Consider the following 24,099-nt stretch of genomic DNA (forward strand, 5'->3'; position numbering starts at 1 on the left):
CGTATTTATCTGGCAGTGGCCAAAAGATGGGTGAGCATGAGGGAGGGGAGCTGGATGTTGGGGGTGAGCAGAGTGTGGCACCACACGGAAGGGGGTGTTTGATTAAGATACCACAAAGTTGCTGAGTGCACTCCATTTTTGGTTTCAGAGTTTTTTTGTATCTAAAAAAAAATCAGTTTGGAAAAGGAGGGAAAATAGACACCATGGGGCTTCTATGCTAATAAAGCATGCCCATTTGAATGCCTGGCTGCAGATGAGGGACCTAATTGGTGAAGAAGGTCTCCTGCTCGAAACGTCGATTCTCCTGTTCCTTGGATGCTGCCTCACCTGCTGCGCTTTTCCAGCAACATATTTTTCAGCCCTACTTGGTGATTACCATGATTTAAACATGCCTGGAGCTGTCTATGATTTGGAGATGCCAAGCAAAGGCTGATAGCTAAGTTCGGTACCCAGGCCTCAACCAGGACCTGGGGTTCATGTCACATTACAGGTGATCACCATTGCACTACACACCCACACACACACACACGGACACAGGTACACACAGATGCACACACAGACACCCACACGCACCCTTATAGACACACACACTCTCACACATGCACCCCCTCACAGACTTAAGACACTCTGCACACACTCCACACACACACACACACACACACTTTCTCACACTCACAACCCCCAACCCAGACAGACAGACACACACAGACAGACAAAGACCCACATGCACACATATATTTTGGGTGGTGAATTTGTACTTGCAGAGTTACATTGCACTTTGCTCAAAAACTGCATACATTCATGTAGAACTCTGAGCGCAAAAACTGCATGAATTTATGTAAAACTCTGTTATCTCACTTTTTAGATTAGAATCAATCTAAACATCAGTTCATAGACAGAGAGCACAGGGGGCTAACACCTTCAACATATTGTCTAGCTATCACCATTGTTAACAGCTAACCCGAGAACGCAACTTTAAAAAAAAGGGTTTTGTGATTTACACATGAAAGAAGTGAAACTATCTCTGTATTCTAACAGATGAAAGGCTTAACAGACAATCAATTTTTCAATGTATAATTTCAGTTACATCACACTGCAAATTTTTGCTATAAATTCTGTGTTACGATCGAGCCCTCCACAATCACCTGATGGAGCGTCGCTCCGAAAGCTAGCGTGCTTCCAATTAAACCTGTTGGACTATAACCTGGTGTTGTGTGATTTTTAACTTGGAGCTGTCTAAGCAGTGATGTGCAGCTTTCACGCTTCAACACTGATTAGGAGCAATTTGTATGGAGCAGTTTATGTAACATCCACATGTGCACACTTTTGTCCATGTGCACATCCATTTGCATGCACATAACATGCATACATGAATCCACACATATATACGCACGTCAATATAAATACACATATATCCCACACACACATGCACACATGAACCTGCATATACATACAAACATCTATCCACAACCACACTTATACACACACAGATAGTGGCAGTAATGTGTAAAGTGTACTGGATTTTTCAGATGACTAAGGGTCCAAGTGAGAAGGTGAACAGATCACAGAATTTTGGTAGAGGAAGTTCAGAGGAGTACAGATCGCTAGTATCTAGTCACCTAATCCTCCTGTCATGCTTTCATGGTCTCATATCTTATCGCATCGCGACCAGCAAGGTCCCCATGACCCAGGACTGTTTTCTCCCTCGTGACTCATAAATGGTGCTCTAGCACAACACTCTGTTTAGTCCTGAGAGAATTCAGAGAATACATGTTTCTTGAATGTTGAATTCTTGATAATGTGTTCCAGAAAGATGCCCAATATAATAAGGCAATCAGCAAAAAAGAACAGTAGAAGCTACCTGTGGCTGTAACTAATATTCAAGATCCATGGCAAATACTTGTTTAGATATTTTCTTAGCAACCTGTTCAGAGACATTTTTACACACCTCTGGAGCAGGTGGGGCTTGAACCCAGCCTCTTGGCTCAGAGTTAGGGATACTACTACTGCACCACAAGACCCCTTAAATGCTTGTTTGTTCTTATCCAGCTGGCTGCTTTCAAGTGAGGGCATTTCTTCTTATGTTTATCAATAAAATGCATGTACCGAGTTTAATGAGTGCTACCAGGTACTTTAATTGTCAAACAGAGCATTAATAATCCTCTGGATAGCTTCAAATTCATTTACAAAGATGGTGTCTTGCATGGAGATGAGTTAAACCATTACCGTGCAGTGTTAGACCCCAATTTGGCTTCCTTGGAGCTCCTTATTTATCTGGAGAGAACCACTCCCCATTTTCTTTTGGTGGGAAGTGTTGCCATGGGCTGAGTGCACCTGGGTGCAGTAGTACATTTCAGTGTGCGAATTTACTCACTTGGGTGTCTCTCGGAGGAAATTAAATTTTCCTTTGCATTCCCTTTGCCCCACACCCTGCTGACATTGGCTCCCTTCTTGTAAATGTAGGATGAAAATCAGATTTCCTCCATCATACCATTTATAGGACTTAGGATTTTGGAAGTCCCTTACAAGCATGCCAGATTTGAGAGTTAAAGAAGTAATTGGAAAGCCTATTGAAGTTTCTGGAACATTCTGAAAAGTACATGGTGAAGCGTTTTCACACCTTCAAATGTCAGTACAGTATTAAATGTCTGTTGGTGATGTAGATGGTTTTAATTTTATTGATGCATCATAAGGATCTGTCTTTAAAAGGTAAATTGACCCTTGCATTGACCAGCGATGTGTATTTGTTCACAGATATTTCAGTGCCACAATGCAGTGAAAAATGTTACAAATGTCTTATCAACCTGTACTCCTATCTTTTCTACTATGATTAAATGGCACTGGCTAATTTAAAAAATAACTGGTTTGGAAACTTGAAAAAATGTGCACTTGTTAAAAAACATGAAACAACCTGATCCTCTACATAAGCTAACAAGCACCCTGCAAGTAATATAAGGCTCTACTACTCTTTCCTCCTTCAAATGATCCATTGTTTAAACAGCTGTAGCCAATTGCAATGCTTGGCAGAGTTTCAAAGGCTAATGGGTTTCAACACAAGCAGTATTCCTTCTATTTATCTGGAATGAATGATAGTTTCAAGAAATTGTAATAATACATTGTCGTGTGTCATATGAACACAATAATGTGGTTTAAGAATTGTTGCAAACTATCATTATTATAAGAATTGACTATTTTTTCACAACACGCACCTTCTCAGAATCAATGGAATGCAGGTTTTTATTAGATAATCAGAAGTTTATTTTTCTCCTAAGGAAAGTAAATATTTTGCATTGATATTGTGTGGGACGTGAGAACTATTCATAGTGAAAGCTGGAGGAGTGGCTCTGAAAGATACATGAGAGGCATATAGATGGCATGGAGTGACGTGGGCTGGTTTAGAGGTGGGGTCAGGAGGGTGAGGGAGATGAGATGATGTTCAAGGGTCCTTATAAACTCTATTGGGAGTTGGAATGCCTTGTTGGAGTATGTAGGCATGCTTTCTAATGGGTTCACCTCCATAACTCACTCCACACACAGTCCAGTGTGGCATGCAAACTGCACTGGAAATCCAACTGTGGTGTGAAAAGATAAAATTGGTGTGGAAAATCAAACATGGGCCAAATGTTCAGTTAGCGAGCTGTGAAAATGTTCAAGCTGGGTATTCGCAAACTCGGAGAAAGATTTGGCCCTCTGCTGCCGGTATCATATAAGCTAAGTAGTTCCTGATGTTGTAGCTCTTGATCTGATGAGAGTTCCATTCAGTCATGGTCTCATTAGGTTAACAGATCCTGCTACAATGGAGTACATCAGCACGTGTTGCTGCATACATAGTTTGTCACTGTGTATGCAGCAGCATTGCCAAATATATTGATGAGTGTACAACCTATTCTGATGTGCACACAGTGTGTATATTGATGAGTGCTCATACTCTGTTCCATATAGGTGAGTAGTTTCCGTGGGTGAGATGTGTTAATGCAGAGTATGTACATTCAGCAATTGTAAATACTGCAAGGATTAACCCACGGAAGATAAGTGGAAGCAGATTAATTCATCCACAGGTCACCGATGCTGGCTGAAGGAGACATTTAGCCACCACCTTGTCTAACAGGAGTATTCAGTGAAACAGCAGGTAAGAAAACCTAGTGTCTGTTGTCATTCCACTCAGATTATTTGCTGTGAATCCTAATTGTTTTGATTTTAGACAACACATGTGAACCTGAGAGCTAGTTTGGGGAGGATTTGGAAGTGGGTAGAGACTAGTACAATTCTATTTTAGTTCTAAGTGTTTAACAGCTGTCAGAGAACGGAAATCTTTATCCCATCTGTCAGGCTAGTGTTCGGACTCAAGCTCATGAGTTGAACGATGACTAGTTTTACACAAACTTTGTTGAAATTTGCTTTATGTCTGCCTTGGGGCAATGTGACTCAATGATTAATGAGGTGAAACAGAGCTGTGCAGAACTTGCACAGTTAGAGTCATAGAGGTTTACAGCATGGAAACAGGCTCTTCGGCCCAATTTGTCTGTGCCGCCCAGTTTTCACAGTTAATCTAGTCCCATTTGCGTGCATTTTGTTCATATCCCTCCATACCTATCCCACCCATGTGCCTGTCCAAATGTTTTTTAAATGACAAAATTGTACTTATCTCCACCACTACCTGTGTAGCCTGTTCCAGACACTCAGCACCAACTGTGTGAAAAATTGCCCCTGTAGACCCTTTTGTATCTCTTCCCTGTCACCTTAAACCTATGTCCTGTACTTTTAGGCTCCCCTACCATGGGGAAAAGCTGTTAGCTATCTGCCTTATCTATGCCTCTAATGATTTTATAGACCTCTGTAAGGTCACCTCTCAATCTCCTGCGCTCCAGGGAAACAAGTCTCAGCCTATCCTGCAACGGCACCGTGGCTCAGTGGTTATCACTGCTGTCTCACAGCACCAGGGACCCTGGTTCAATTCCCATCTCAGGCAATTGTGTGTGTGGAATTTGCACATTCTCCCTGTGTCTGCCCGGGTTTCCTCCGGGTGCTCCAGTTTCCTCCCATAGTCCAAAGATGTGCAGGTTAGGTGAATTGGCCATGCTAAATTGCCTGTAGTGTTAGGTAGATTAGTCAAGAGTAAATGTAGGGGAATGGGTCTGGGTGGGTTGCTCTTCAGAGGGTCGGCGTGGACTTGTTGGGCCAAAGGGCCTGTTTCCACACTTAAGGGAATCTAATCTAATCTTCTTATAACTCAACCCTTCCAGTCCAAGTAATATAAAGGCACCTGACAACAGCAGAGACTAACTTGTTTGTTGGAGTCTGCAAACTCCATGATCAGATACCCTCTATTGCCACCTCCACACAATATCCCATTACTCTACTTCACCTTTGTAACCTCCTCCTCCAACCCCATGAACAACCTGAGATTGTTACTCTGGTCCGATGTTGGTCACTTATTGATCATCAACTTTCCTTGTATCTCTATTGGTAGTTGTGCCTTCTGCTGCCTACACTATGAATTTCTTCCTTCAACCTCTCCACTTCTCTCCCACTTCCTCTCCGTTTAGGGGCTGCTAAAAATCAGGCTTTTCAAGCAGCTTTTTTTGGTCTCAGTCATCTATGTATTTCCTAACATGACTTTGATCTGATCATGTTCCTTTGAAGCACTTTGGGATTGACTTTGCTATACAAATGTAACTTGTTGTTGGGGCAACAAAATTTGACTTGAACATAGGGATGTCAAATTAGTTCAGTACGTATACGTACGTTTTCCACAACCCAACAGAGTTGCAAGACATGGGAACTGTGCCTTAGTGCAAAAGTAGTTTTCAGAGCCAGCTGATTGAAAGGCCTGGGTGAGGCTGATTACTAAACTTGTACGCTTGGATGTTAATGATGGGTGATTTGCTTCAAATAAAGACACATTTGTCAGAATTGAGAAGGGGGATTGTGGGGAAAGGGCAGATGGAGGAACAAGGTCAGTCCTGAACTGGGACATTTGACAGAATGTCAGTACAGCCAACAGTGTCGTGTTGCCAACCTTCCCCCCCCCATACCTGAACCCCAACCACATTACTCAGGACTGCTCTGGAATCACTGGATGCTAAAGCTGAGGTATTTTAGACACTATTGTGAGCCAATGTCAGGCAAAAACATTTTGAAAGAAATTGGGCATTTGTAGGTGAGGAAATGTCGAGGTATTGGTCATGATTGGAGCAGAATGTTTTCTGTGGGGCATTAATAAATTGAGTAAATGCTTAAAACTGGGAGTTTGATGTGGTGAGGTGGACGTCTTTCACCCAGGAACCTAGACAAATCAAACAATTTTCTAGTCAGCTTCTAGTTTTCAACACTGGAGCATGGACCAGTTTTAGGTGGTTAGAGGTGACCCTCAGGCTGGAGTTTGGTAGTTGATGGTAGGGGAAGGGGTATGTTCAGTGCTCCAGTTGGTCATAGAAATCTTCTCTCCTTACCTGCAGGAATCCATATCCATTACAATAGTTCCATTCTTCAAATGGAAATTGAAATGGTCCCCAGTTGATCACCTTGAACTGCCTGTGTGCTGCTGTAGTCACCAGCTTCCCAGGTCAGAGAGTTCTCTCGTAGCAATGGCCTGGCTCTGAATTTATGTTTTTAATTAGTGCTTTAAAAAATTGGACAGAAGACTCATCTTCAATTGCTGTCTGAGTTAGTTACATTTCATCACAATCCTCCTCAGGAGGCTGCCCCTCATTCCTATGGCCCTTCAGCTTCAAAAGCCCACAAAGATCTTGTTGTCATGATTACAGTTGGACTGCCCCTTGAAAATTTCAGATTTTTCTCACCCTTGTGGGGGGCATTAGAAGGGGGAGTTTTCAGGCACTGAAAACACATTCTGCCTGTATCCTGCTCCCAATGGGAAAGGTTAATGTTGCAATCTGAGCAATGGCCACCACTTGTTGAGCTGACAGCAAAGAAAGGAAATATATGACCTGTGACAGATGAGAATGCATTTTCAATCCCAGAGCTGATCTGTAGATTGGAGGAGGAGAGGCAGCTTATTCCCCACATCCCAGTGGTCATACATCCTTTTGTCGTAGTCTCTGATAGTTTTAAGTCATTTCGGTACCAACAGTCTTTCTTCCTTCCTCAAACTGATGTTGGGGAATTCCTGGTATTCTTTCAGGGAGGCCATGTGGCTCATCCCTCTGGATTTTCGTGTCCCTCCTGTCTTTGTTAATATGCCTTATTTTGGGGGCTGGCCATTAATACTACATCAATCACCTGTCTAACCCCTCTTGGCCAATGGACAGGGGACAGCTACCTATGTGTTACATGACTGTTCATTACTTGCCCACCTCAGTTTGAAGGTTAGTTTACCATTCTTTCTAAGAATAAGTGCTCTTTTATCATTACATTGCATTGATAATGGAGTAGGATGATACATAAGTCAAGAACTTATGATTGTTATTATTGTGATTTTAATGAGGTCAGCCAGGTAGCTGTCATAGATTATGAGTTCCCTAATTAGAGCTGTTAATCAAGTCCAGTTAGGGAGCCCTGGCTGGCAGGTAAAAACAACAGTGTCAGATTACCTGTCACTCGGAGAGGTGGATCATGTCAAGGATTTTCCATGTGTAAATAAGGGGTGACGTCATGATGGGATACTGGCCTCTGTGGAGTTATTTCAGTGTCAGTAAGAGTAAAACATGCTTCTGAAGAAATTTGCTCGCAAAACTCATCTTTGCTTTGGGATAAGCAATTCTGGCATCATGCTGTTATTTGGGAAGCTTAACTCATTCAATCCTGGCGCTGGAGACTGGGCCCAGTACGAGGAAAGAATGTGTTATGTTTTCCTGGGAAATAACACTGGGGCAGATGAAAAGCAACGAGTAATTTTTCTGACAGCTTGTGGACCCTAATAATTTTCGATTATTAGGAGCCTAACTTTCCCTGAGACACCAGGTACTAAAACCTTTCAAGAGTCGATGTATTTAGTTAAGGTATATTACCCCTGAAATGTAAGTCCATTGACTCATAAAGTTGGGTAGATGCGATGGTCATGAACAAGCACGTGGACCATATGAAAGCTGCAAACTCACAAACAGGGTGGGAGTAAAACATGTCTGACTCCTTGTTGAAAAGGCTATTGGAAACTGTGTTCTCTCTCTCCCTCAAGCATTGAAGAGGTCTTGGAATCTGAGATGGACAAGGTGAATGTGGCTGCCTCAGCATCTTTGCTGCCTGAAGGGAATGAAATTTTTCTGAGACACTTGAAGCACAGGAGACAGCTACTGCACATTACATACTGCCCATGTCCCAGGCACAGTCAGAGGAAGCTGACCCAGTACTAAAATGTCCCAGGAGGAGGTACAAAAAAAAAAGAACTGGCCTACATTATTGGACTCAGAGAAAGAGGGATGTGGTGATTTTAATGAGGTCAGTCTGGTGGAGTTAACCTAAGTGGGGCTATTAATCTGGCCTATTCAAGGAGCCATAGCTAACAGATATAAACAGGAGTCTCAGACCTCCTGTTCACTCTAACAGCTGGCTCTGAGGGAGCTGGATCAGTGTCAAGGACTCTCCAAATATAAATAAAGGGTGACTTGGTGACGGGATATTGGCCTCTGTGGATATATTTGAGTTATGACTTCTGGTGTTGACATATAGAGATTTGTTTACATTCGGAGAAGACTCGTTACTAATGTGAAACAGTTAGATTAGGTCTAATGCTACACAGGAAATACCAAACTTGGAGTGCTGAGTTAATGCAGATTTGAGGGCTTGAAGAGTGTGGTGCTGGAAAATCACAGCCAGTCAGGCAGCATCCAAGGAGCAGGAGAGTCGATGTTTCAGGTACAAGTCCTTCATCAGGAACCCTCCCCCCCAATTCTCAACAACTGAGAGGGGTCTCTTTATTTTGCTTCTAAATCGAGTCCCCAGGGTGAGAGGAGCACGTAACGTCCACTAGTGTATCCTGTGCTTAAGAGCTCAAGGGATTCCTCAAATGATATGAGGAGCCTGAAAAGAGAATAATACTGGCATAACAAATGCTGAGAGGCACACAGAATCCCATTCATCTGCCTTGGTGTTTCAGAAGCATAGAGTCATACAGCATGGAAACAGACTCTTTGGCCCAACTTATCCATGCTGACCAGGTTTCCTAAACTGAACTAGTCCCATTTGCCTGCATTTGGCCCATATTCCTCTAACCTTTCCCATCCATGCACCTGTCCAAATGTCTTTCAAATTTTATGATGTGTGGCACGATGGCACAGTGGTTAACACTGCTGCATCACAGTGCCAGAGACCCGGGTTCAATTCCCGCCTCAGGCGATTGACTGTGTGGAGTTTGCACCTTCTCCCCGTGTCTGTGTGGGTTTCCTCCGGATGCTCTGGTTTCCTCCCACAGTCCAAAAAATGTCCAGGTTATGTGAATTGGCCATGCTAAATTGCCTGTAGTGTTAGGTGAAGGGGTAAATGTAGGGGAATGGGTCTGGGTGGGTTGCGCTTCGGCGGGTTAGTGTGGACTTGTTGGGCTGAAGGGCCTGTTTCCACACTGGAAGTAATCTAATCTAAGTAATCTAATCTAATTGTACCCACCTCTATCACTTCCTCTGGCAGCTAGTTCTATATACTCACCACACTCTGTGTGAAAACGTTGTCCCTCAGGTTCCTTTTAAATAGAGTCATAGAGATGTAGAGCATGGAAACAGATCCTTCAGTCTAACTTGTCCATGCCGAACAGATCTCCCAACCTAATCTAGTCCCATTTTCCAGCATTCGGCCCATATCCCTCTAAACCCTTACTATTCATATACCCATCCAGATGCCTTTTAAATGCTGTAATTATACCAGTCTCCACCACTTCCTCTGGCAGCTCATTCCATACACTCATCACCCTCTGTGTGAAAAAGTTGCCCCTTAGGTCCCTTTTATATCTTTCCCCCCTCACCCTAAACCTATGCCCTCTAGTTCTTAAATTAAATTGAATTGAATTGAATTTATTGTCATGTGTACTGGGCACAGTGAAAAGCTTTGTCTTGCAAGCAATGCAGGCAGATCACAGAGTTAAGTAGCATAGGTAGTAAATAATAGGTAAACAGCAGCAAAAATAAAAACACAGTAAAGGCGAATATTAAGAGTTTGTGAGTCCATTCTAACAACAGTAGAGCAGAAACTGTTCCGAAACTGGCTGGTGCATGTGGTGATGGTAAAGGTTGTAGAAAAACATTGCCAGGGTGGGATGGATCTTTGAGAATGCTGGTGGCCTTTCCTTGACAGCAGGCATGGTAGATGGATTCTATAGATGGAAAGTTAGCCTTTGTGATTGTCTGGGCTGAGTTCACCACTCTCTGTAACCATCTTCGATCTTGAATGGTACAGTTGCCATACCAGACAGTGATACATCCAAACAGAATGCTCTCAATGGCGCACCTATAAAAATTAGTAAGGGTATTTGCCATCATGCCAAATTTCCTCAGCTGTCTGAGGAAGAAGAGACATTGTTGGGCCTTTGTAACCAGTGCATCCACATGAAGAGTCCAAGCAAGCTTGTTGCATTTGACCACTCCCAGGAGCTTGACACTCTCCACTTGTTCCATCTCTGTGCTGTTAATGTGTAGGGGGGCATGAGTAACATTCTGCTGAATGTCAATAATGAGTTCCTTGGTTTTACTTGTATTGAGACCTCAGTTGTTCTCAGTGCACCATTTTTCGAGGTCTTCCACCTCCCGTCTGTAGTCTGTTTTGTCGCCAGCTGAATTCGACCGAGTATGGTGGTGTTATCAGTGAACTTGTAAATGGCAGTAGTCTGGTATTTGGCGACACAGTCATGGGTATACGGTGAGTACAGTATGGGGCTGAGTACGCAGCCCTGGGGTGCTCCAGTGTTGAGTGTTAGTGAGGATGAAATATTGTCTCCAATCTTCACTGACTCTGACCTGTGGGTCAGGAAACTGAGGATCCAGTTGCAGAGAGTGGGGCTTAGTCCAAGATCACTAAGTTTAGTAATCAATCTCAAGAGGATAATAGTGTTGAAGGCTGAACTGTAGTCATGAGTAGGATTCTTACGTGGCTGTTCTTGGTGTCAAGATGTTCTGGGAGGAACGAAGGGCAAGTGATATGGCATCTGACGTGGATCTGTTGGTCCGATAAGCAAATTGGAGTGTGTCAAGAGTAGTGGGGAGGTTGGAGTTGATTAATGCCATGACCAGCCTTTCAATGCACTTCATGACTACCGAAGTTAGGGCCATTGGGCAATAGTCATTGAGACATGCTGCATGAGTCTTCTTAGGCACAGGGATGATGTTGGCCCTCTTGAAACAGGCAGGGACAGTGGCCTGCTGCAGGGAGAGGTTGAAGATGTCCAAGAAGACCTCTGCCAGTTGATCTGTGCATGCTCTGAGTTTTCAGCTTGGTACTCTGTCTGGTCCCATTGTTTTCCTTGGAGTCACACGAAGGAAAACTGATCTGACCTCTGATGCAGTGTCTGTTGGGATAGATTTGTCAGGACTTGTCGTAATAGGTATTACCCGTCTGCCGAAATTCTGCCCAAAGCGAGCATAACAGGCGTTGAGACGATCTGGTAGGGATATGTCATCATCTGCTATCTTGCACTGCTCTTTTTACAATCGGTGATGTCATTCAGTTCTTGCCATAGTTGTAGAGTGTCTGTCTAGTTTAGATCAGTATTGGTCCTTGGCTGTCTTAATGTCTCTGTGAAGGTCAGACTTGGATTCTTTATATTTGAGTGCGTCTCTTGATCTGAAGGTCCCATTCCTGAAAATCTCCCCTATCCCAGGGAAAAGACCTTGTCCATTTATCCTATGCATGTCCCTCATAATTTTATAAACCACCATGAGGTGGTTTCCCCGATGCTCCAGGGAAAATATTCAGCCTCTCCCTACAGCTCAAAACCTCCAACCCTGGCAACATCCTTGTAAATTTTTTTTTGAACCAATTGAAGTTTCACAACATCCTTCCGATAGGAAGGAGACCAGAATTGCACGCAATATTTCAAAAGTGGCCGAACCAATGTCCTGTACAGCTGCAACATAAGTCTTTCCCCTCTGACCTCAAAACTATGCCCTCTAGTTTTGTATACCCCGACCCTAGGGAAAAGACCTTGGCATTCACCTTATGTATTCGCCTCATGATTTTATAAACCTCTATAAGGTCATTCCTCAATTGTCTCCTCCAGTTGGAAACAGAACAGCCAAACTTATGCACAGCAAGAACCAACAGTCATCGGTGAGGTAAATTGTCACAAAATCTACATTGAAATTTTGAATGAGGGATAAAAAATATTTAATATTAACCTTACTCAATTCTGTAATATTGGCCAAAGCATAAGGCACAGCTTTCAATTGTAAGCATTTTCCACACGTCAGAATGCCTGAAGGTGCTTTGCTATCCATGAAGTATGTTTGAACTCTTGGTTTTAATTACAGTGGAAGCAATGGAGCAGCCATTTTGTACAGAGCAGTGCCTCACAAAAGTAATGAAATAAATGTTTTAGGTGTTGCCTGAGAGCTTGACAGGGGCTAGGACACCAGGGAGAATCCTGCTGCTTTCAATTTGAAATGTTTTCACAGGATCCTCAGTGGTTAACACTGCTGCCTCACAGTGCCAGGGACCTGGGTTCAGTTCCTGCCTTGGGCGACTGTCTGTGTGGGTTTCCTCCGGGTGCTTTGGTTTCCTTCCACAGTCCAAAGATGTGCAGGTTAGGTGAATTGGCCATGCCAAATTGCCCGTAGTGTTAGGTGCATCATTCAGGGGGAATGGGTCTAAGTGGATTACTCTGCGGAAGGTCGGTGTGGGATTGTTGGGCCGAAGGACCAGTTTCCACACTGTAAGAAATCTAATTAATCCACCTGGGAAGGCAAATAGGCTCTTGGTTTTAACGTCTTGTCTAAAAGCTGGCACCGTCAATAGTCCAGCACTCCCTCAGTACTCCACTGGAGTTTCAACCTAGATTTTGAGGTCAGGTTCTAGAAGTGGGCTCAAAACCACAGAAGCGCAGGACCACCACAACCTAACTCTCTAATCTCCAAAGTTGCTCCCACGTCTACCTTCATTTCTGAGAAACCGGAATCATTCCACCCATTGAATTCCCAGCACAGATTGCCGATACACCTATGCTGAATATGTTTAAGGCTGAGATAGACAGATTTTTGGTCTTGAAGGGAGTTAAGTGATATGGGAAGTGGGCAGGAAAGTGGAGTTCAAATCTAAGATTAGCCATGATCATATTGAATGGTAGAGTGGCTTCAGTGGGCTGGCTGAATGGTCTACTAATGTTCCTGTTCCTTGACTACCCAGTCCCAATTGTTCTAACTTTCCAAAACATCTATCATTCTACCCTGAAATTTGTATTTATTAAATAAAAAAACCCTAATTGTTCAAATCTTTGCTTTATTTATATTTCCTCATACTAAGCAACATCTATATAAATCTGTACAGTAAACCCCACCTCAGTAGCTCTCCTACAGCATGGAGCCCATATTGTACACAGTTTCAACTGAGGCCTTGTGAAGCTTTGATATAGTTTCATTACTGGTTTCATATTTTACCACACAGTGGAATCTAGAAGTCCTGTAGTTTTTTACCTACAGCTTTATCGTTCTGAGGTTCTGCCTTTAATGTCTTATAAACCTTTCTATCTAAATACCTCTGTTCTCTATAGCACCATGCCTACTTCCATTCACAATGCCATTGCTCACTTCCTACTATTCTGAGAAACTGTCATTTCCTTTCTGCTAACTATCCTCAGTGACTCTGACCATAACAACAATCATCAGATTCACTAATATCCTTTAGGGAAGGAAATCTACCATTCTTATCTGGTCTGGTCGACGTATGACTCCAGATCATAGCAATATGGTTGACTCTTAACTTTCTTTGCAAAGTCATTCATTCATTTCAAGAGCAGTAACAGATGGGCAATAAAGATGGACCTTGCCAGTGACACCCACAAACCATAAAATAATAAAGGACAATTCAATTTGCTATCTTTTCATTTAATTCTCTACACTCCCATCTTCTCTTGTTAACATCTCTTGTGCAGCACATACAATCTGTATACAGTTCATTAACTGCATTAGCTGCTACCTCCACAAAATAATTTGTGGAACAGGAATAGGCTATTTAGCCCCTCAAGCCTTCTTTGTCCTTTAGTTAAATTTTTCCTGATCTGTATCTCAAATCCAAATATTCACATTGTCTCCATATGCCTCAATACCCAACAAAACCTCAGTCATATAAATTTGCATTGACCACACCTCCTCATTCCCGTGGCGTTTTGGTGTAGAATTTTCAGATTTTCTCTACTCTTTGAGTAAGGAAATACTTCCTGATTTCAAATCCAAATGAACTAGCTGTAAATTTAACATCATTTAATTGTTTGGGACACTTTCAGCTTTTATGTAACCTCTTAAATTAATTTATCATTTACAAACCTTACATACTTTGAAACCATTGCTTATTCCTTTGGCTTATTCCTATCCCTGCTCCCCACCATGACTGACCTGACCACTGACATCTCGCCCATAGGACCCTGGCCAGCCATGCTTGTTTAACACCTACTTAATAATATTGACTCCTCAGAAGGGAAAACCAATCAAAATTGTAAATGACACATACTTATCTGATTTGTGTTTTGCATATCAAAATCGAGCTCCAGTATGGTCAGTACATTCACTTCCAAAAATTATTGTTTTCTTTTAACTGTCTTTTCCCATTTGGGTCTGAATTCAGGTGAGGGTTGGGCTTGGCATGTTTAAATGAGACCTGGGAGTTAAACTGACCCAGGCTATGTGATTGGCTCTTGCGTAGCTGAATACTTGAAGTTGTGAATGATAAAGTCAGAGGTTTTTAGATCTCCAGAAGGGGAAGTGGTATTTCTATTTCTCTCTCTGTGCAGTAAGAAATTCCGAAGGTCTGAAGAAAGCCAGTTTATTCTGCTTCACCAGTTGCCTGTAAGCTAAAGCTTTTAACTAGTAACTAAAAGACTCTAATTTATGAATCAGTCACTCTGTGCCTCCTGCAAGGAAATGGACTGTTACCTGGAGAAGAAAGACTGCAGTTTTGTAAGCCCTGGCAAGCCAAAAGGATCATGTCAGCAAACTATATTTCCAGGGACTATTTACAGGGCCTTCCCAGTTTTTCCCTCCATCATAATACTTTTTTTTGTCTGTGTCTAATTGTATTTGTGTAAGGTGGGTTGATAAGGGCTTTATAGTTTATGTAGAGTTACATATTGACAATTCACAGTTGTTTACTTGTAACTAGAATCTATTTATTTGTACTAGGTAGTAATTCTTGTTAAGTGCAAAACCTGGTCTCTATTTTCTGTTAGCCTAGTTCTAGAAATTGGAATGGCTAAATAATAAAAGACAGAGTCTGGACAAGGGGTGTATTTTCAGGATGGTGACCTGTAATTAGTGGAGTGCTATTGGGATCAATGTTGATACTCCCAGCTATTTGACTAGTTAGACCACAGGTGGAATACTGTGAACAATTTTGGTCCCTTGGCTAAAGAAAAATATGTTGGCATTGGCGGGAAACTAGAGAAGGTTAACTAAGCTGATTCCATTCTTACGAGGAGAGGTTGAATATATTGGGCCTGTACTCATTGGAATTTAGAAGAATAAGAAGCAACTTTATTGAAATACACAAAGTTCATTGGAGCTTGATGTGGAGAGGTTGTTCACCCTTTTGGGAGACTATAGGACCAGAGGTCATAATTTCAGAATAAGAGGTTTAAGACAGGTGAGGAAGAATTTTGTCTCTTGAGAGTAATGAATTTGTGGAGTTCTTTACCACATAGGGCTATTGAAGGTAGATCATAAAATATATCAAAAATTGTGAGATTTTTAATTAGTAAAAAGATCAATATGTGAGGAAAAGTGGAGTCTGGGATTATTAGATCAGTCAGGATCTCATTGAATGGTTGAACGGGTAGTGCCCTACGTCTGCTTCTACAACACATGGTCTTATAAAAAGAAAATACATTGGGAATATTGCATGAAGACTGGGAATAGTGCTACTTCAGTGAGGTGTGACACTCTCTAGGGAGATGCTGATTTACTCAGGTAACGATTAAATCAGATTCACTTGGATCTCTGTAATTTGCTCCCTTGCCGTTGTCAGGACTCGGATAAATATAAATTTTTCTGTCGTAATTTTGCTGAACTGCACTCTCAGGTATTGATAACTTTCCCATTAGGGAACCCCAAATTGAAACCTTCACACCACCACCATTTTTTCATGATCTACAAATTGGCAATCCTTTCCATGCCACTCTAACACAATTTTTTAAAACGTCAGAAATATAACAGCATGGCTGTAACTGAAACCACTCCATACTGCAGTCATTTCATTCTTTGGCTGGACTTTGAGACAGCTAAGCAGTAGTTTAACATCTGGTGCTCATTAAAAATGGCCAGTAGTGAGATTAAAATTAGTCCCATTGAATCTGAACTCCTTGGCATTCCTTCAGTGCATTAATAATTTACAGAAACTGAACTGTACCAACGATTTAAATACTGTTGCTTCAAGAACAGGTCAGTCATGGGAAATCCTACAGCAATTAACTCACCTTTGAATTCCCAAGGGCTTTCCACAATCTACAAGGCACAGGTCAGAAGTGTGATGGAAATCAAAGCCTTATGTTCCGTGGGGGATAGGAGCACAGACTTCCCGCAGCTAATGAAAAACGTAGATAACACTCCAATGTAACTCCGATCTACAGCGAAGTACTGTGCCATCAGACTGTAAGAGGCATTTGGAAAATAAAAACATTGGTCTGCAGTCAGTCTCCTGATTATGTGGATCCACAGGTAGTGATTAATGAAACGCAACGAGTCAGTGTATTCCCGACTTGCCTAGATGGGTGCAACTCCAGCAACACTCAAGAAACCTTGTACCATGCAGGACAAAGCAACCCTCTGAATTGTCACCTGAATCCATTACCTTTGTCATTCATTCCTTCCACTACCGATGGTCAGTAGCTACGTCATATATCATTTACAAGATACACTGTAGCAACTCACCAAAGCTCCTACAACTGCACCTTCCAAACCCACGACTGCTACTATCTAAAAGGAAAAAAGTAGCAGATACATGGGAACACCATCACCTACAGTTCAATCTCCTAGTCACTCATCATCCTGACTTGGAACTGTCCCTTCAGTGTAGCTGGGTCAAAATTTTGGACCTTCATCCTTAACACCAGTGTCCGTACGCTCTTAGGAACTGCAATGGTTCAAGAAGGCATCTTACCACCACTTTTTCAAGGCATTTAGAGATGGATAATAAATCCTGGCCCAGCCAGTGAGTGTGTGTCTTGAAAATTTATAAGAAAGATTGCCATAATTCCTTGGGTGTGATTGTGTGCAGTATGGCTGAGATTAGATTAAAAATATAATTGTTTATATTCTGCATGTGTAGTACTTGAAGTGTAAAGGAGTTGCAGTCTGGCTGCTGTGTCACAGAATATTGGATATCAGTGAAAAAAGTCTAATTCTGTGGGAAATGTCAATAGTCTGAGAAGCTGTTATTTAATCATGTAGGAGTTGAATTCTTTTGCATTGCACTTTGAGAAGTAGCATTGCAAGTTGAGTAAGGATCAGAGCCATTGATTTTCAAAGTTAATATTTTATTGTTTGGTTGTCATGGTAATATAACAGAAATAACAAATTTATTTTTGTAAGATGTCAACAGTGATACTGCAGTAATTGCTCAGCTGTTGCTACAATGAGGATTCTGGGATTTAGTTCAGACTTGGGCTCTGGCTAATAAGACGAACATGGACTGTGATAAAGGGCTCAGCTCTGGTTAAAGGGGTTGCCTCAAGTTCTGGTTGGAGGGCTCCGCTCTGGTTAAAGGGATCGCTTCAAGCTCTGGTTAATGGTGCTAGATTGGAGTTTTTGTATAGCAGTCCCATAGACTAGTCAGGCAACAGACTAATTTGATCATACTCAAAATTGTACCTTACAATGTGCCAGACATCACCGTCACTATCCCTCAGTAAGTTCTGTCCTAGGTATGGAGAAAAGGGTCTATTTGACCTCATCCTCATCAATTTATCTATCCCAGATGCATCTAAAAAATGATAGTATAAGTAAGACTGATCATTGCATTGTTCTTTTGGGGTCAAAGTTCTATCTTTACAATGAGAATACTCTCCGTTGTGTTCTGTGGCACTGCCATTGTGCTAAATGGTATAGATTTCAAACAGATTTTGAAGCTCAAAACTTGAGATCCATGAGATGCAGTGGACCATCAGTAACAGCAGAAATTAATTCAATCATACAAATAAAACAAAGACCAGAAGATGCTGGAAATCTGAAACAGAATTCTGAAGAAAGGTCGCTGAACTGGAAATGTTAACCCTACTTTCTCTCCACACATGCTTCCAGACATGCTATGTTTCTCCAGCAATTTCTGTTTTTGGATTGAATTCAATAATCATCTGTAGCCCCGTGACCCAATGTATTCCCCACTCTACCATTACTATGGAGCCAGGGGATTAATCCTGATTCAAATGGATGGTTAATGAGTTCAAAGAGTGCAGGATGACATGCCAGAAACTTCTTCAGATATACATAAAAATGCAGTTCAACTCGCTAAAGCTACCTCACAATCATGTACTAAACAGCATACACAGCAAGCAATAGACAGAACTAAATGATTCCACTACCAATGGATCAGATCTAAGCTCTGTAGTTCTGCCACATCCAATTGTGAATGGTGCTGAACAGTTGAACAACTCCCTGGAGGATAGGTCCACAAATATCCCCATCCTCAATGATGGAGCCCAGCTATACATGCAAAAGATAAATGTAAAGTTCTGGGTGTAGGTTTGCTTGCTGAGCTGAAAGGTAACATCTTCAGTGAGCCTCCGGATGAAGCACTGGTGGTGTAGTCCACTTTCTATTTATGTGTTTGGGTTTTCGTGGGTTGGTGATGTCATTTCCTGTCATGACATCATTTCCTCTGATGATGTAATTTCCTGTCCTTTTTCTCAGGGAGTCATAAATGGGATCCAAGTCAATGTGTTTGTTAGTAGAGTTCTGGTTCTAGGAATGTCATGCTTCTAGGAATTCTCGTGGGTGTCTCTGTTTGGCTTGTCCTAGGATGGATATGTTGTCCCAGTCAAAGTGGTGTCCTTCCTCATCCATATATAAGGGTACTAGTGAGAATGGGTCATATCTCTTTTTGGCTAGTTGATCTTCATGTATCCTGGTGGCTAGTTTTCAGTCTGTTTGTACAATGTAGTGTTTGTTACAGTTCTTGCAAGATATTTTGTAAATGACATTAGTTTTGATTGTTGTCTGTATAAGGAGTTTCAAGTTCATTAGCTGCTGTTTTAGTGTGTTTGAGAGTTTGTGGGCTACCATCATGCCAAGGGGTCTGAGTAGTCTGGCAGTTATTTCCAAGATGTTTTTGATGTAGGGGAGATTGGCTAGGGTTTCTGGACGTGTTTTGTCTACTTGTTTGGGTTTGTTGCTGAGAAATTGGTGGACTGAGTTCATTTTGGACTGTTCTTTTTGAATACACTGTATAGGTGATTTTCCTCTAAGTCAAACACATCTCGGAAATGACTGCCAGACTACTCTGACCCCTTGGCATCATGGTAGCCCACAAAGCTACCAACATACTAAAACAATGGCTAATGAACTTGAAAGACCCTATACAGACATCAATCAAAACTAATGTCATTTACAAAATATCTTGCAAGAACTGTAACAAATACAACATTGGACAAACAGGCAGAAAACTAGCCACCAGGATACATGAACATAACTAGCCAAAGAAAAAAACCCACTTTCACTAGTATCCTTACATATGGATGAGGAAGGACACCATTTTGACTGGGACAATACATCCATCCTAGGACAAGCCAAACAGAGACGCACATGAGAATTCCTGGAAGCATGGCATGCCAATCGAACTCTATCAACAAACACATTGACTTGGATCCCATTTACCACCCCCTGAGAAAAAGAACAGGAAATGACATCACCACTGGAAATGCATCACCACAGGAAATGACATCACCAACCCACGAAAACCCAAACACATAAATAGAAAGTGGACTACACCACCAGTGCTTCATCCGGAGGCTCACTGAAGATGTTACCTAGTATGGTGACGAAATGCCTGAAAACAAACCTTTCAGCTGAGCGAGCAAACCTACATCCAGAACCTCAATCTGATCTACAAATCTGCTCAAAGCTTGCTAATAAACGTAAAGTATTTGCAACCATCTTCCGCCAGAAGTGCCCAAGTGGATACTCTGTCTTGACATCCTCTGTAAATCTCCAGGATCACCGAGCTTCAGCCATTTCAAATCAGCTCACATGATCTCAGGAAACAGCTGAAGGCACTGGTAACTGCAAAGGCTCTGATAACATTCTATCAATAATACTAAAGATTAATGCTGCAAAACGTGCTGCACTTCCAGCCAACCTGATCCAGTACAGTTGCAACAATGACATCCACCCGTCAATGTGGAAAATTACCCAAATATGTCCTGTGTAAAAAAGCAGGACCAACCCAATCTAGACAATTACCTGTTGAGAGTTGTTGTTGACAGTGCTAAGGAACAGCATTTAATAAACAATAACCTGCTCACTGTTCACCCAATTTGGGTTCCACCAGGGCCACTCAGTTCCTCACTACAGCTATGGTCCAAATATGGACAAAACAACTGAATGCCAGAGGTGAGGTGAGAGAGACTGCCCTTTACATTAAGGGCTCATTTGACTTGAGTGTGGCATCATGGAGCTCTAGACAGATTGGAGTCAATGGGAATCAGATTAAACCTCTGCACCATTTGAACTCATACCTAGCACAGGGAAAAATTGGTTATGGCTATTAGAGGTCAATCATCTCAGCTTAAGGGCATCTCTACAAGAATTCCTTATTATAACATCTAGGTCTAACCATTTTCAGCTGTTTCATCAATGACCTTCCTTCCTTCGTTGAATCAGGTGTGGGGATAGTCATTGATGATTGTACAATGTTCAGCACTTTATGCCACAGAAGAAAGAGACAATGACCATCTTCAATGAGAGAATCTCTGCATTTGCCCTTTGACATCGATTGGCATTATGATCGCTGAATCCCCGAGTAACATCCTGTGGTTGACAGAACCCAAACTGGACACGAGTAGGCCAGAGGCTCGGAATCTTACAGCAATTAACTCACTTCCTGACTCTCAAAGGTCCAACCACCATTGATAGACACAAGGCACAAGTCAGGATGGTGAGGAAATTTGCACTTACCTGATAGGTGCAGCTCCAGCAACCATCCAGGGCAAGGTCACCATTTGATTTGCATCCCATTCATCAACTGTAACATTTATACTTTTACCTCCAAGTAGCAACGCAGTGTGCTTTTTGCAAGATGCACTGTAATAACTCATGAAGGCTTCTTCAACAGCTTCAGCCCAGCGATACATATAAATTCACATTCTTGAGTTCAGTTCCCTCTGGGAAGCCGCCTCTTCTCTGCAGTCTTTTCTGATCTTTTACAGTCCTCTGAGACTATTGTATTTTGGTGCTTTTGACTTTTTGTGCATTCCAGACTTGATGCTGTACTTGCCGTTGGTTGTCTTTCTGTCAACAATTAAAGTCCTTAGCTCTAGAACAACTCCCCATTTGCCCTAAAAAAAACTCTCCTCCTCTTATTCTTCTTTAAGACTCCTTAATCGTCCCACTTCCTTCATCAACCTTTTACTCAATTGTACTAATATCTTTGTATGTCGCTGAATTCAAGACGTGCCTAGTTAAGTGCCTGTGAACTATGTTAGGACAATATATTTCCTTAAAGGCATGAGGTAAATGCATGTGTTCAGATTTTTTAATTTCAAAAATATACTTTATTCATAAATTATCTATAAGTAAGTTCAAAGGTCCAAAGCAGTTCTGTACAGACTCTGCAGAAAAAAGATGCAGTGGAATTTAATGTTCCTCAGAGTGCCAAGGAGTACATCAAAATCAGAATTATATTCAGAATATTTTAACCCTGTCTGTGATGGTGCTAAGTCCTAATTGAGGGCTATGCATCGTTGACACTTTACTTTGCTATGATGTAAGTAGTGACCCTAAGACCACAACTCAGACTTAAAAATACATTGCGTGCCTTTCATTTTGTGTTTGCAAGGGTTGCAGTAAGTTTAAATTTAGTTCATGCCATTGTTTGTTTTGGCATTAAAAGCAAGCTCTGTAAAGAAGGATCTTGATTTGCATAAACCTTTCACAATCTCAGATATCCTATTGTGCGTTATATCCAATCAAGTACTTGTAAAGTATAAACACTTCTGTAACGTGGGAACCACAGTGACAATATGATAATAACCAGATATACTATTTTACTGATATTGGTTGAAGCATGAAAGTTGACTGGCTCACTACTGAGCACTCGACTGTCATAATTCATATAATGTCAGCAAAGCTTTGTTGCTGACCCGAATGGGCAAGTGAGGAGTTTTGGTTTAACATCTCATCCGAGAAATAGCACTTCTGAAAGTGCAGCATTCCCTTAATACTATTCACACTAGAGTGTACTCACTTAGGTTTCAGGAGTGGGGTTTGAACCCAGAGCGTTCTGTCTTTGAGATGAGAGTTATGTCCAGTAAGTCATGGCTGACACCTACTGTCCTTGCTCTTTTAATCACATTCTGTCAAGCAGACTTAAGAGTGGCAATTAATTGCAGACTCTTGCTCAAGGACACTTGACATCAAGGTTAAAACTGGCCCGAGTTCTTTTTCTCAAAAAATTTTCAATTGCAATAGACAGGAAAACTTACACTGCAAGTGTTCAAACCAAATTTAAAACCAACTTGATAAAGAAATAATATTCTCAGGCAAGTAAAATCTCAAAACTTTAACATGCAGCTCCATTTCCATATCCATTTCCGGGGGGTGGCATAGATATTATCACTGTTGCCTCATGCTGCCGGGGAACTAGGTTCGATTCCACCCTCAGGTGACTGTCTGTGTGGGGTTTGCACATTCTCCCCATGACTGCGTGGGTTTCCTCTGGGTTGTCTGGGTTCCTCTCACAGTCCAAAGATGTGCAGGTTGGGTAGATTGACCATGCTAAATTGCCCATTGTACCAGGAAATGCATGGTTACAGGGATAGGGTAAACGGGTGGGTCTGGGTGGGATGCTGTTTGTAGTGTTGGTGTGGACTCCATGGATGGAATGGCTTGCTCCCATGCTGTACGGATTCTATGATATCAGGAGTGGATCAACTTCATGAGATCCAACTGATTGTTATCAGTTCAAATCTAAAGTGCTCTGGAAGTCTTGTGATCCAAATCAGAATTGTAGGAAGGATAATTAAATTACTGCAATGAAACAGGTGATATGAGAATAATGGAGTATGAAGGAGAAATGAGGTTCTAAAGGGGCATAGTGGCATGGAGGGATAACGGGAGTGGATGGGATGGGGTTGAGGAGGGAGCCTAACAGCCATGAGTATAACTGTTAGTACCTCAGTAAATGGAGGTGGACCTTCTAACCTGCAACTGCCTGCCTCAGGATGCAGTGGGCCCCATCCAGCATGTACTTGACCCTCATAGAGACTAACATTCTGGATGAAATGACTGAAGTTCCGCCATCAAGAAATAACCCAATCCATGCTTCTCAAATTGAAAATTTATGAATCAACTTTATTTAAAACTTGTCTCTCCATTTTATGATGTTTCTGGCTCCTTAAGTTACAGTTCTTCTTACAATCTACATCAGGATGATAATCAATAGCGCCATTCAGACATGGAATTCCTAGAAAGATGGGCATGAGTGACATCATGTTCAAAGACTCTGGAGAGTTATACCTGAGATTAGATTGGATTGATGGTTTGCAATCACAAATGGGTCAAGAGTTGGTTTGAGCAGAAGTGTGATGACTGTCAATTTAAAGGTGAGAAGGACAGCACTTAAAGAGAGAACTGTTTACAAAGTCTGCTAACATGGGGAGCAAGAGGGAAAGCTAGATTAAACCTTTTTGATACTGAAAAGAGTTATGTCTAGGATGTTTTAAGGGGATAAGATGACAGAGCAAGAGGCGGGCTTCATGTATCTCAGAGAGGCAAGGTGGAGAAAAATTGAAGAAAGGGTGCAAGT

General features: G+C 41.9%; 1 protein-coding gene across 7 annotated transcripts in view; it reads left to right on the plus strand.

Annotated features, from left to right (window-relative positions):
- camkk1a (calcium/calmodulin-dependent protein kinase kinase 1, alpha a) overlaps positions 1 to 24,099 on the plus strand; it is a 263,571-nt gene that overhangs the window by 63,529 nt on the left and 175,943 nt on the right. Inside the window, exon 1 of one of the 7 annotated variants that reach the window (XM_072589305.1) lies at positions 4,045 to 4,129. The exons of the other annotated variants lie outside the window; for them this stretch is intronic. The gene's annotated coding sequence lies outside the window, so the exon portion shown is untranslated. Of the gene's footprint in view, positions 1 to 4,044; positions 4,130 to 24,099 lie in introns of those variants that run through there. 7 annotated transcript variants of the gene reach the window in all.

The sequence above is a fragment of the Chiloscyllium punctatum genome, chromosome 19 (genome assembly GCF_047496795.1).
Source record: "Chiloscyllium punctatum isolate Juve2018m chromosome 19, sChiPun1.3, whole genome shotgun sequence".
Taxonomy (NCBI): Eukaryota; Metazoa; Chordata; class Chondrichthyes; order Orectolobiformes; family Hemiscylliidae; genus Chiloscyllium; species Chiloscyllium punctatum.